This window comes from Chiloscyllium plagiosum, unplaced genomic scaffold, assembly GCF_037043375.1.
Source record: "Chiloscyllium plagiosum isolate Xiang-an unplaced genomic scaffold, Cpla_swu_hap1 HiC_scaffold_22, whole genome shotgun sequence".
Taxonomy (NCBI): domain Eukaryota; kingdom Metazoa; phylum Chordata; class Chondrichthyes; order Orectolobiformes; family Hemiscylliidae; genus Chiloscyllium; species Chiloscyllium plagiosum.
This window is the reverse complement of record NW_028270160.1, coordinates 23,023,208-23,036,482: the sequence shown is the minus strand read 5'-3', so window position 1 is coordinate 23,036,482 and position 13,275 is coordinate 23,023,208. Positions and strand designations below refer to the sequence as shown.

General features: G+C 44.5%; 1 protein-coding gene and 1 pseudogene across 1 annotated transcript in view; one reads left to right on the top strand and one right to left on the bottom strand.

The window, feature by feature from the left end:
- The window catches only part of atrnl1b (attractin like 1b), a 947,890-nt gene that overhangs the window by 801,927 nt on the left and 132,688 nt on the right, over nucleotides 1-13,275 (top strand). The window lies entirely within an intron of this gene.
- Nucleotides 10,977-13,275, bottom strand: part of LOC148145959 (uncharacterized) — a 48,957-nt pseudogene continuing 46,658 nt past the window's right edge.

Here is a 13,275-nt window from a genome sequence, read left to right as displayed (position 1 = left end):
CATAGCTTCTTTTATGGTTTGAGTATGAAGCCCAGTAGATGTTTGAGGGGTAATATCACTGTGTACTGCACCAGTACCAACAATGAAGTGCCAGGCATTAATTGCATATGACGCATTTGATGGCAATGATGAGCAGCCAACCTTCTATGTTGCATTTATGTAGGATGGTAACCTTACACTATTATAAGGGCATGAAGCAAAGAACAAACAATGATACCTACCCTGATACCTACCTAGACCACAACTGATCATTGCAGCACTGGAGACAGATTCTCTTGAGTCACCCATCAGCCCTGATCTCTGCAATCACTTCTGCCCAGACTGCCTTCATCAGTACGGATAGCCTCATGTTGCTGTCCACAAGGAATAGAACTTCCCTCTTCTCCTGATGTTCCTTCAGGATAACATCTAAAGAGGTGTTGCTAATGCATGGTGCCATCTTTGCCTGGCCTCTGACATCTCTAGGGATAAGTGGGAGTAGAGGAGTGGTCCATTCATAATGTCACTGGATTAGCAATTGAGAACCCAAGTCTAGGGACATGGTTCATGGATGAAGTTTGAATTAGCAAACATCTGGAATACAAAGTAGGCCCATTGGAAACTATGTAACTACAATTGTCACAAAAACCCATCTGGTTCACTGACGTCTTTTGGGGGAAGGAAATCTGCTGTCCTTACCTGCTGTGATCTACATGTGAATCCAGACCCAGAGCAGTGTGATGGATTCTTAACTGTCTTCTGGGCAAGTGGAATGAACAATGAGTGCTGGACTACTGACTTGGGCCTAGTGACATCCCCACCTTGTGACCAAATAAAAAGAAAAAAAAAATCCCTGCACAAAATTTGGTGTTCCACACACAAATGTACATGTAATGAGCTGAGAAGAACCTAATTGCATGGGTAAACCTATCTAGTCCCCAAGTCCCTCCTGTCTTTCAGACCTGCTCAGCTACTTAACCTCAAAAGAGAAACTTCCACCCAATCTGTTGTGTTTAAGATACTCCCACACAGAGCAGACCACAAATGGTTAGCAATGGGCAAAAATCCTCCTGTGCAGAGGCAGGTCACCTTTTATACTTAGATTATAAATTGACTCCTGTTTTGGAACAAAACATTCATTGCTTCAAAGGTTGACTAAAATGCCATAACGTATGGCATATAATTATGCACAATGTGCCAGCCTTTATTTTGCTTATTTACCAATTCAAATGTTTATGTATCATTTCTGTACTGGTCTAATTATTATATACCTAATTCATTAATGGTCCAGTGCTTAAACCTGTTCATTAATTTCCATCAGTCCTATTTCTTTAGTGGGTATTGAAAATACCCACAGATTTCTCTTATCACTTTGAGAGACACCATCTATTTGACTTGCTAAGAAATCTATGAATATATTTCCTTCTTATATTCTGCCATCCCTTTTCCAAATCTCAGTTTTGACTAAATTGCAAGACTCTAAATACTGATTTTTTTTTATTTCTTAAAAAGATGAGACAGGCTGCTTGGTTTCTGCATCACAAGATATAAACAAATAAGAAAATCTCACCTTGGTGCTTATCATTCTAGAGAAAATGGGTATGATGATGATCATCACAGCTATCAGTTGTCCAAATTCTGTTTGCATTTACTATCAATCATCTGTACCATTTTAGAATGAAGCCTTCTGTCTTGTACTCTATTGATTTAGCAATATAATTCATTGTTCTATTTGTTTGGTTTATTGTAGAATGACTGCACATGTTAACTGCTATATCTGTTAACCCCTTTACATTGGTTTCACCTTCATCTGTAGTTATTTTGATAAATGTTGCCCATGTTTTCTTCCACTGGGGACATTTTGCTTAAATGTGTCAAACTTCATGTGCTGTAGTTATGCACACTTTATGAATTTTATCTAGTAATGGAAGGCCTTAATTAAAGAAACATTTGCACTTTGTATAATAGTTCATAACAATTAGAAAATTAAAAGTAGTAAATTTTGAGCCAGTGAAGCTTTTTTGAAATGTAGTCACTATTGAGATGGAGGAAACACACATAGCAAGTTCCTACAAACAGCAGTGTGATAATGACAATTTGTTTTTGTTACATTGATTGAAGAAAAACTGTCACTCTGGATACCATGAATAACTCCCCACTCTTTGTCAAACACTGCCACAGAATTTCAGTATCCACCCGATGAAATCTCAGTTTAATGTCATATTTGAAAAATGGCACTTCCAACACTGCAGTACTCAGTACTGGACTGGAATGGTTTTGCACTCAAATCCTAGATTGATATTTGAACTCCTTCGTAAGTCAGAGGCAAGAATGCTACTAACTGGACCACAGCTGAAATGTAATGGAACAAGTCAAGAGGAAGATTAGTGGTATCATTCCCTACCACTCCAGTAATATCCACAGAGTGACAATCTACCAGGTCTGGACAGAAATGACGGAGATGATTAACAACAGCAGGACCAGAATTAGTTACCTCACAAGCAGGATAAATGATTATGGCTTTTCAGCTCTCCGGTTCCTTCAATGACACCTTCCTACATTCACCACTTGCTCTCCATTATATATTTCAATATTGAAGAAAGAGGGTGGTTTGCAACACTTCCTTGTCTTGTTCAAAGTACAGTAACCTGTCTTCATTCTCTTCAGACTAATTACTTTCATTTTCATATTCTGGCACATACACGATCAGAATCTCGTTTTGGACTTTCATACTGAGTTCACATTCTACAAATCTAGCTTCCTATTCATCCCAGAATGGCCACATAGCAAGCATAAACAGAGGAGCATATCATCTCACCATGCTCATTCCTTCTTAATTTCTATCACACGAGGAGTGCATCCAAATATTCACAAAGCTTACTTTTCACTTACCTTTTTTTATAATATATTTTTATTAAGAAAAAATAGATTTTTAAATATTACAACAAATACAAAACAGTGCAATTCAAAAGAGTACAAAAATCGTACAAAACTAAACCCAAATATTTGTGAGAAAATCCAGGGGAATATGCTCCAGAACAATCTTTCGCCAACCCGACAGGCCTGGGGGGTTTTCTGATGTCCAACCTAGCAAGATATTCTTCCTTGCACAGAATGTAAGAATATTGAAAAGTTTTTCCTTATGCAAATTTGCAGGATATACAATGGGTAGGCCCAAAAGGAGCGAAATAGGGTCCTTCTCCACCCCTACAGCTAAAATCCTCTCCATTGCACCCACCACAGCGCTCCAATATGTTTGAAGCCTGTCCCAAGACCAGAGACAATGGGTAAGAGTATCCATACAGACCTTGCACTTGGGACATGCTGAAGATACCCCTGGTTTAGATTTTGACAAATGGTCTGGGGCTAAGTGGACCCTGTGGAGAATCTTCAACTGTAAAACATGGGTCCTATTGCAAATTGATATCTTCCTTGCATTCTCCCAAATATCCTCCCATGCCTCTGAAGAAATTTCAACACTCTTTCCCACATCTTGCAGAGTCAATCAGACTCATCTGAGGTGGCATCCCCCAATTGGTGATATAGAGTACTGACAGAGAGTGTACTCTTAGCCATTAGTACCCCTCTTTCTATGTCAGATTTGTAGGGATCAGTCAAAAGTGTGGTCTTTTTTTGAATAAAATCCCTAACTTGAAAAAAACGAAAGAGTTCTCTATTAGGTAACTCGTACTTCCGTACTAACTGATCGAAGGACATCATTACATCTCCCTCAAATAAATCACCCATGCAAGGTATACCCCTAGCTGCCCAACGTTTAAATCCTGAATCTATCATACCTGGTTGAAAACTTGGCATACCCACTAAAGGTGTAAACAAAGATGTTTTGCCAATATTACCTTCCCTTTGCCGAATTGCCCTCCATGCTTTGACAGTATTGATGACTATTGGGTTATGGCAATATTCCCTAACTGTCCTCACCTTGTCCAAAAACATCAAACTGGTAGGGGGGCACCTTGCTTGGGAGACTTCGATATCTAGTCATATTGAAAGAGGGTCCCCACAAACCCAATCACTTACGTAGGTCAAAAGCGAGCTTAATTGGTAATTTTTAATGTCCGGAAGGTCTACTCCCCCCAATCTGTGAGGCAACTGCAGTTTGGCTAATTTAATGAGGGGCCGTTTACGGTGCCAGAGAAAGGAGCTGAACCAACTGTTTAGTCTCCTGAGTGTTTGTTTATTGAAAATCAGGGGGAGCATCCGTATAGGGTATAGCAAATTAGGGAGAATATTCATCTTAATAAGCATTATCCGACCCAACCATGAGACTGGAAGTGCCTCCCATCTTTGGAGATCTGGTTTAATTTTTTCAAATAATTGAGTAAAATTGGCTTTGAACAGCCAATCCAGAACTGGAGTAATGAATATGCCCAAATACACAAAAGCCCCCTGTGACCACATAAATGGGAATCTATAGTCACTCTCAAGGGCCAACTCCTTTGTAAGACCACCCAGAGGCATAGCCTCTGATTTAGCAAAATTAATCTTATACCCTGAAAATGCATGAATGCATTGTATCAGGCAAGGCACTGAGACTGCTGGATTTGTCAAGAAAATTAGAACATCATCTGCATACAGCAAGATCTTGTGTAATTTTGACCCCATTTCTGGAGCTGATATATTGAGATTCCCACGAATGGCCTCTGCCAACGGTTCAATCACCAACGTAAAAAGTAATGGTGAAAGGGGACAGCCCTGCTGGCTGCCCCTAGAAATATAAAAATTGCTTGATGGCACCCCGTTGGTAATGACTGCAGTGAGAGGTACACTGTGGAGAACCTTTACCCATCTTATGAAAACTTCGCCCAGACCAAACCCATCTAAAGTATAGAAAAGGTACGACCACTCAACTCGGTCAAATGCCTCCTCTGCATCTAAAGAAATCACCAATCCTTGTATTGACTGCTGTTGGCATGCTTGAATTACGTTAAGCAGCCTCCTAACGTTATTGGAGGATCTGCGACCCTTTATGAAGCCTGTCTGATCCTCTTGAATAATAGAGGGTAACACAGTCTCCAGCCTTAATGCAAGAGCCTTAGAGAGGATCTTAAAGTCCACATTTAAGAGCAGGGCCTGTATGAAGCACAGTCTTCCGGATCCTTCTCTTTTTTAAGGATAAGTGAAATATTGGCCTCTCTCAGAGATGGTGGGAGACAAACATGACTGTATGAATCATTAAACATATTCAGCATCGGGCCTGACAGTATACTTATAAATTCCTTATAGAATTCACAGGGAAGTCCATCAGGACCGGGTGCCTTTCCACTCTGAGGTAAAAACAATGACTGCAGATGCTGGAAACCAGATTCTGGATTAGTGGTGCTGGAAGAGCACAGCAGTTCAGGCAGCATATGAGGAGCAGTAAAATCGACGTTTCAGGCAAAAGCCCTTCATCAGGAATACAGGCAGAGATCCTGAAGTGTGGAGAGATAAGTGAGAGGAGGGTGGGGATGTGGAGAAAGTAGCATAGAGTAAAGTAGATGAGTGGGGGAGGGAATGAATGTGATAGATCCGGGGGGAGGGTGGAGTGGATAGGTGGAAAAGAAGATAGGCAGGTATGACAAGTCATGGGGACAGTACTGAGCTGGAAGTTTGGAACTGGGGTGAGGTGGGGGAAGGGGAAATGAGGAAACTGTTGAAGTCCACATTGATGTCCTGGGGTCGAAGTGTTCCGAGGCGAAAGATGAGGTGTTCTTTCTCCAGGCATGTGGTGGTGAGGGAGCGGCGAATAAGGAGGCCCAGGACCTCCATGTCCTCGGCAGAGTGGGAGGGGGAGTTGAAATGTTGGGCACAGGGCGATGTGGTTCATTGGTGCGGGTAACCCGGAGATGTTCCCTAAAGCGCTCTGCTAGGAGGCATCCAGTCTCCCCAATGTAGAGGAGACCGCATCGGGAGCAACAGATACAATAAATGATATTGGTGGATGTGCAGGTAAAACATTGATGGATGTGGAAGGCTCCTTTAGGGCCTTGGATGGAGGTGAGGGAGGAGGTGTGGGTGCAGGTTTTGCAATTCCTGCAGTGGCAGGGGAAGGTGCCAGGATGGGAGGGTGGGTTGTAGGGGGGGGCGTGGACCTGACCAGGTAATCACGGAGGGAACAGTCTTTGCAGAAGGCGGAAAGGTGTGGTGAGGGAAATATATCCCTGGTGGTGGGGTCTGTCTGGAGGTGGCGGAAATATTGGTAGATGATTTGGTTTATGCGAAACTTGGTAGGGTGGAAGGTGAGCACCAGGGGCGTTCTGTCCTTGTTACGGTTGGAAGGGTGGGGTCTGAGGGCGGAGGTGCGAGATGTGGACGAGATGCGTTGAAGGGCATCTTTAACCACGTGGGAAGGGAAATTCCGGTCTCTAAAGAAGGAGGACATCTGGTGTGTTCTATGGTGGAACTGGTCCTCCTGGGAGCAGATACGGTGGAGGTGGAGGAATTGGGAATATGGGATGGCATTTTTGCAGGAGGTAGGGTGGTAAGCGGTGTAATCCAGGTAGCTGTGGGTGTCGGTGGGTTTGTAAAAAATGTCGGTGTCAAGTCGGTCATCATTAATGGAGATGGAGAGGTCCAGGAAGGGGAGGGAAGTGTCAGGCAGGTAAATTTAAGGTTAGGGTGGAATGTGTTGGTGAAGTTGATGAATTGCTCAACCTCCTCGCGGGAGCACGAGGTGGCGTCAGTGCAGTCATCAATGTAGCGGAGGAAAAGGTGGGGAGTGGTGCTGGTGTAATTACGGAAGATCGACTGTTCTACATAGCCAACAAAGACACAGGCATAGCTAGGGCCCATACGAGTGCCCATGGCTACCCCTTTAGTCTGGAGGAAGTGGGAGGATTCGAAGGAGAAATTGTTAAGGGTAAGGACCAGTTCGGCGAAACGAATAAGAGTGTCAGTGGAAGGATACTGTTGGGGACGTCGGGAGAGGAAGAAACGGAGGGCTTGGAGGCCCTGGTCATGGCGGATGGAGTTATAGAGGGATTGGATATCCATGGTAAAGATAAGGCGTTGGGGGCCGGGGAAACGGAAGTCTTGGAGGAGGTGGAGGGCATGGGTGGTGTCTCGAACGTATATGGGGAGTTCCTGGACTGGGGGGATAGGACAGTATCGAGGTAGGTAGAAATGAGTTCAGTGACGCGGAGCATGCTGAGACAATGGGTCTGCCAGGGTGGTCAGGCTTGTGGATCTTGGGAAGGAGATAGAACCGGGCAGTGCGGGACTCCCGGACTATGAGGTTGGAAGCTGTGGGTAGGAGATCTTCTGAGGTGATGAGGTTCTGTATGGTCAGGGAGATGATGGTTTGGTGAGGGGGGTTGGGGTCATGGTCAAGGGGGCGGTAGGAAGAGGTGTCCTCGAGTTGGCGTTTGGCTTCAGTAGTGTAGAGGTCAGTGCGCCAGACTACCATTGCACCCCCTTTATCTGCTGGCTTGATGGTGAGGTCGGGATTGGAGCAGAGGGATTGGAATGCTGTGTATTGTGAGGGTGAGAGATTGGAGTGGGGGAGAGGGGTAGACAGGTTGAGGCGGTTAATGTCCAGGCAGTAGTTGGAGATGAAGAGGTCAAGGGTGGGTAATAGGCCAGCACGGGGTGTCCAGGTGGATGCAGTGTGTTGGAGGTGGGCGAAGGGGTCCTGATTGTGAAAGTAAGCTCGGAGGCAGAATCGGCGGAAGAAGTGTTCGACGTCACGGCGTGTATTAAATTCATTGATGCGTGGGCAGAGGGGGATGAAGGTGAGTCCTTTGCTGAGGACTGATTGTTCGTCCTCAGTGAGGGGGAAGTCTGGAAGGATGGTGAACATTCGGCTGGGCTGGGAGCTGGGATCTGGTGTGGGTGTGGAACTGGGAGTGGGGGCGGAGCCAGTAACTGGAGTGGGTGTGGTGGTGGAGTCATGAGCAGGGGTGGTGTTCCCCTCAGGGTTCTGGGGGGCGGGGATGGTGACAATGGAATCTGTAGGGGCGTGTCAGCAGAATGCAGGTGAGTGGCGTTGGTGGGGGTGGAAGTGGTGGCAAACACGGCAGTAGGGGGAGGCAGAAGTCACTGCGCGTGTGACATCAGCCTTGATGTGAGGGACGGAAGTAATGTCACGTGTGGTGCATGAGGAATTGTGAGGGGCGGAAGTGGCTGTGGAAGCGGCCATGAAGGGGGCGGAAGTGACATCATCAATCAGCGTGGGGGTGGCAGCTGCACCAGCCGCATGGCTAATGGCACCTGAGCAGTTCCAGAGGCCGGGGGAATCTTCTGGAATGTTTGAGGAACGCTGGTTGAAGCTGCCTCACAGCTTCCTGCACTTCTTACTCTGATAATGGAGCATTGAGAAAGGACTGTTGTTCGGGAGTCACACCCGGGAACTTCAGATCTCTAAAAAAGGATTCCATTTTGGCCTGCCCCTCCTCACAATTCTCAGACTGATATAACTTAGAGTAGAATCTCTGGAACGCCACATTAATCTTTTTAGAATCACATGTTAGGTTCCCAGACCCTTCCCTAGTCACTGTCATGGTTTGTGGGGCACTTCTCTTTCTGGCAAGGTATGCTAAGTATTTGCCTGGCTTGTCACCATGCTCATATAACCTTTGCTTTGCAAAAGCCAGCTCCTTCTTTGCCATCTGCGTGAACACGGAATTTAGTGTAGACCGCAGTGCTGTAATCCTCTGTAGTTTGACCAAGAGGGTCTGTCAAAATAGCCCTTCTTGGCTGCCTTCAACCGTGCTTCAAGGAGACGTTGCTGCTCACCCTTCTGCCGCTTCCTACTTGTGGAATATGAAATAACTAACCCTCTGGCATAAGCTTTGGCAGTTTCCCAGAGAACAGATGAGCTATCAACTGAGCCTATGTTGATGTCTAGGAAGGCCCAAAATTCCCTAGAGAAAGACTCCACAAACTTACTGTCCATGAGAATAAAGGGGTCCATTCGCCAGTACCTTGAATCCACTGTAACATCCTTAATTTTAACCATGAGGTACACTGGAGCATGATTAGAGATGGCAATATTACCAATCATACAGGATGCCACCAGATCCAGGGTTACTGCAGGGGTAAAAAAAAAATCAATCCTCGTGTGACATCAATGCGGATTGGAGAAAGACGTGAAATCTCTACCTGTAGGGTGGAGACACCTCCAGACGTCCACCAACCCTAATTCCCCACACAAACCCAATAACTGTTTAGTTTGTGCAGAGGGTATCGTGGGACCTTTAGGCAACCTGTCTACTGTGGGCTCCATGAGGCAGTTAAAATCTCCCCCTGTAATGATGTGCCAAGACTTGAGACTTATTAGTTTAGAAAAAGCATCTACCAAGAATTTAAGAGGATGAGCTGGGGGACAATAAACATTTAAAATGCCATATTCTTCCCCATTTATCAAGGCTTTAAGAATTACAAACCTCCCGTATGTGTCTTTAACACATTCCAACAATTTAAATGAGAGATTTTTCCTTACCAGTATAGTCACTCCTCTACTTCTGGTATTAAATGATGAAAAATGAACTCGGTCGAAGCCATTCTGCTGTAATTTCAGATGCTCCTTGTCATCCAAATGTATCTTCTGTAACAAAGCAATATCCACCTTCTCCTTACTAAGACTCAAGAGTACCTTCTTCCTCTTAATTGGTGAGTGACCTCCCTTGATATTCCAGGTACACCATTTAATCAAATCATTAGCCATAATCTTCTGCAATTACATTTAAATTCCAGAGAGGAGGAACCCAAACCACAAATTGTTGAGCCTTAGTGTCGCATGGTCCACCAAATATAAAAATTACATAAACTAAAACCACTACATTTAACAAACATACACAATTATTAAAAATAAAAAACAACAAAAACCAGAAAACAAACCAACATAAAAAGCACCAATAGCGCTGAGTAGGGGAACTCACCCCCTGCCCGGAAGGGGCAACTACCCATCCCGAACTCCCCATAAGTAGGCATCTAACCATCTCAACCACCTTTACTTCTCCCAGCTAGAGTCATATCGCAAGCACAAGCTAAAAAGAATAAACACCCCAAAGAATATCAATATGAATTAAAAAACATTCTTTTATATAAAAAGGGGGAATAATTACCCCACTAATCCTTTGGTATGTCCTAACTTAGAAATTTAAAATGTACATCTTAACCACCGCCAGACATAGTTTGAACCAAATTATTATCAATAGAGGAAAAAAAAGGGGAAAAATAAAACTCCAACCAGATTTCCTCCATTTCTTTTACAGAATGATAAACGCATACCCAAGCAACAATATCTCAAGAGGGTTGGAATATAAAAGCAGAGATGTACTACTAAGACTTTATAAAGCTCTGGTTAGGCCCCATTTGGAGTACTGTGTCCAGTTTTGGTCCCCACACCTCAGGAAGGACATACTGGCACTGGAACGTGTCCAGCGGAGATTCACACGGATGATCCCTGGAATGACAGGTCTAACATATGAGGAATGGCTGAGGATACTGGGATTGTATTCGTTGGAGTTTAGAAGATTAAGGGGAGACTTAATAGAGACGTACAAAATAATACATGGCTTGGAAAAGGTAGATGCTAGGAAATTGTTTCAGTTAAACGAGGAGACTAGGACCCGTGGACACAGCCTTAGAATTAGAGGGGGTCATTTCAGAACAGAAATGCGGAGACATTTCTTCAGCCAGAGAGTGGTGGGCCTGTGGAATTCATTGCCACGGAGTGCAGTGGAAGCCGGGACGCTAAATGTCTTCAAGGCCGAGATTGATCGATTCTTGTTGTCTCGAGGAATTAAGGGCTACAGGGAGAACGCTGGTAAGTGGAGCTGAAATGCGCATCAGCCATGATTGAATGGCGGAGTGGACTCGATGGGCCGAATGGCCTTACTTCCACTCCTATGTCTTATGGTCTTAATATTTATACATACCACATTTGTTTAAATTAGCTTAGTTTGTCCACATGGTCTCTTGCCTTCTCCGATGTGTCAAAGAGATGCATGGATCCATCTAAGGGGATCCGAAGCACTGCCAGATATCTCAGGGAGTCACTGAATCCCAAGCTCCTTCAATCTTCTCTTGACGCCATCATACAATTTTTGTTTCTGGATCACTGCCACTGAAAAGTCCTGAAAAAACATGATCTTAGACCCCTCCTAAATTAGTGCCTTTGCATCCTTCCACTGGAGTCTGGAAGCCTTCATGACTCTCTCCTTATCCCGGTAATGATGGAACCGCACCAGGAAAGGACGAGGGCGTTGACCCAGACCTGACCTCCGTGCTGCGATCTGGTGAGCCCTCTCTATCTTCAATCCTCTCATGGCAGTCTCCAAGTCAAGACATTTCGGAAGCCAATCTTCAATAAATTCCACAGGCCGCTCACCTTCCTTACCCTCAGGCAGACCGATGATCCAAATGTTTTTTCTCCTGCCCCTGTTTTCAAGATCATCCACTTGGACACGCAAATTACGAACCTGCGTCTTCAGGGCTTAGATCTCTTCCTTGAATGAACTAGCATCAGCTTCCACCACTGTGACCCTGTGCTCCACCTCATCCGTCCCCTTCTCCAGGTCTCCTAGCTGCTGCTCATGCTTCTGCAGCATGAGAGAGACTGGAGCCAGCTTCTCTTCAATCTGTTTCCCCAACAACTTGCGAGATTTCGAGAACTGGTTCACCAGGTCCTGAAGAGTAATCGGCTCTGAGGCTGCTGCAGGCTGAGCTGCAGGCCCGGTCTCAGATGCTCCTCCTCCCTTTTTAGGCATTTCTGGACAGCTGAAAATACAGGTAAGTCAATTTTTAAATGTTTCTTGGGGCTCCACAATCTTTCCAACGCCCCAAGAAATCCTGATGAACTGAGTTGGGTGGGTTAAAGGACCTAGGAGAAAGTGAGGACTGCAGATGCTGGAGATCAGAGCTTAAAAATGTGTTGCTGGAAAAGCGCAGCAGGTCAGGCATCATCCAAGGAGAAGGAGAATCGACATTTCGGGCATTAAAGGACCGTCCTGCTCCTGCTGCGATGCGAAGCTCTGCAGTGTGATCTTCTCAGATCGCCGCCATCTTAGATCCCCCTCCACTTACCTTTTAATTTATTCGAGGAGAAAGTGAGGACTGCAGATGCTGGAGATCTTTTAATTTATTCGCCTTGATTAGGGAGAAACACCTAACGTAATGGTCCTCGCACAAATGAAACCGGAAGTCATGGAGATTAGTGGCCCAGATAAGGACAGGAACATCACGCAAGGTTGGGATATTTTGAACAGATTGTCGCCATATGACTTATAACACTTAATTCACATCATTAACACATTCACATCATGGCTCCCAGCCTGTGTAGTGTCATTTCACCCAGTGTTAACAATCTGCTATCTGTCTTGGACAGCATGGTTACCTCCAGGGAAACTGCAACTGGACTCTCGCAAAATAAATCAATGTTACCAGCTGTAGTTGAAGCATATATGGCTACTATGCAGATTCTGGGCTCCAATATGGAAAGACATCTGCTCACCTTGGCATTCACAGAGAACTCTGTTTTTGCAGTCTGCCCACCTGCACATCAGTAGAAGCATAAGTAATGCGTCCCAACCCTGTAGGATGTGATGTTATTAGATAGGAGCAGTAAGTGCTAGCTCTCAGGATGTTAACATGTCTGTGCCTTTACAATTTATTTTAATGCTTACCACCATGCCAGCATAATAACTCAGCCAAACTAACCTGGCATCAGCTGAGGTACAGCAGTCAGTGGTCACGAGCACCTCGAAGATCCTCACTTTCATCACTGTGGTATTCCACTGGCTTCATTGATGCCATGTGGTATGATACCCAGTAGGAGAAGTAAATGTAGGAAAGCCTGTCAGAAAGTTGTCATGGATTGATACTTGGTTGAGAAATTAATGAACATAATAACCAAATTCAAAATTAAATCCATCTCCTTTATTCCATTTGATACTTTAATCTGCAGTGTGGTTTTGTAGCAGTTTCTGAATCTGCATTTTCAGAATGTAATTCATGGAGACGTGGTCTAAATTGTTTATAATCTGTAACGCAGGATTAAAGTAAGAGATGTAACAAAACTAATGCAAATTAGTTTTCAGGACAGAAACATTGGCAGATTAACAAATCACTGAGCAATTAAGTCACTTTGCATCTCTTTTCTGTAAATTGTTGAAGCAATCCTTATTCTGCACCTCAACGTCACCTGATTCTTTCTGTTCCAAGGAGAACCACTGTTACTCTATAATGGAAAGTGCCTCACTTAATGATCAGTTTGTGCAAGCTGATTATTATTATGCAGAATGTATTTGTGGGGCACATTGTCCAAACCCAGCCAGACACCTGAATCTCTGCTCA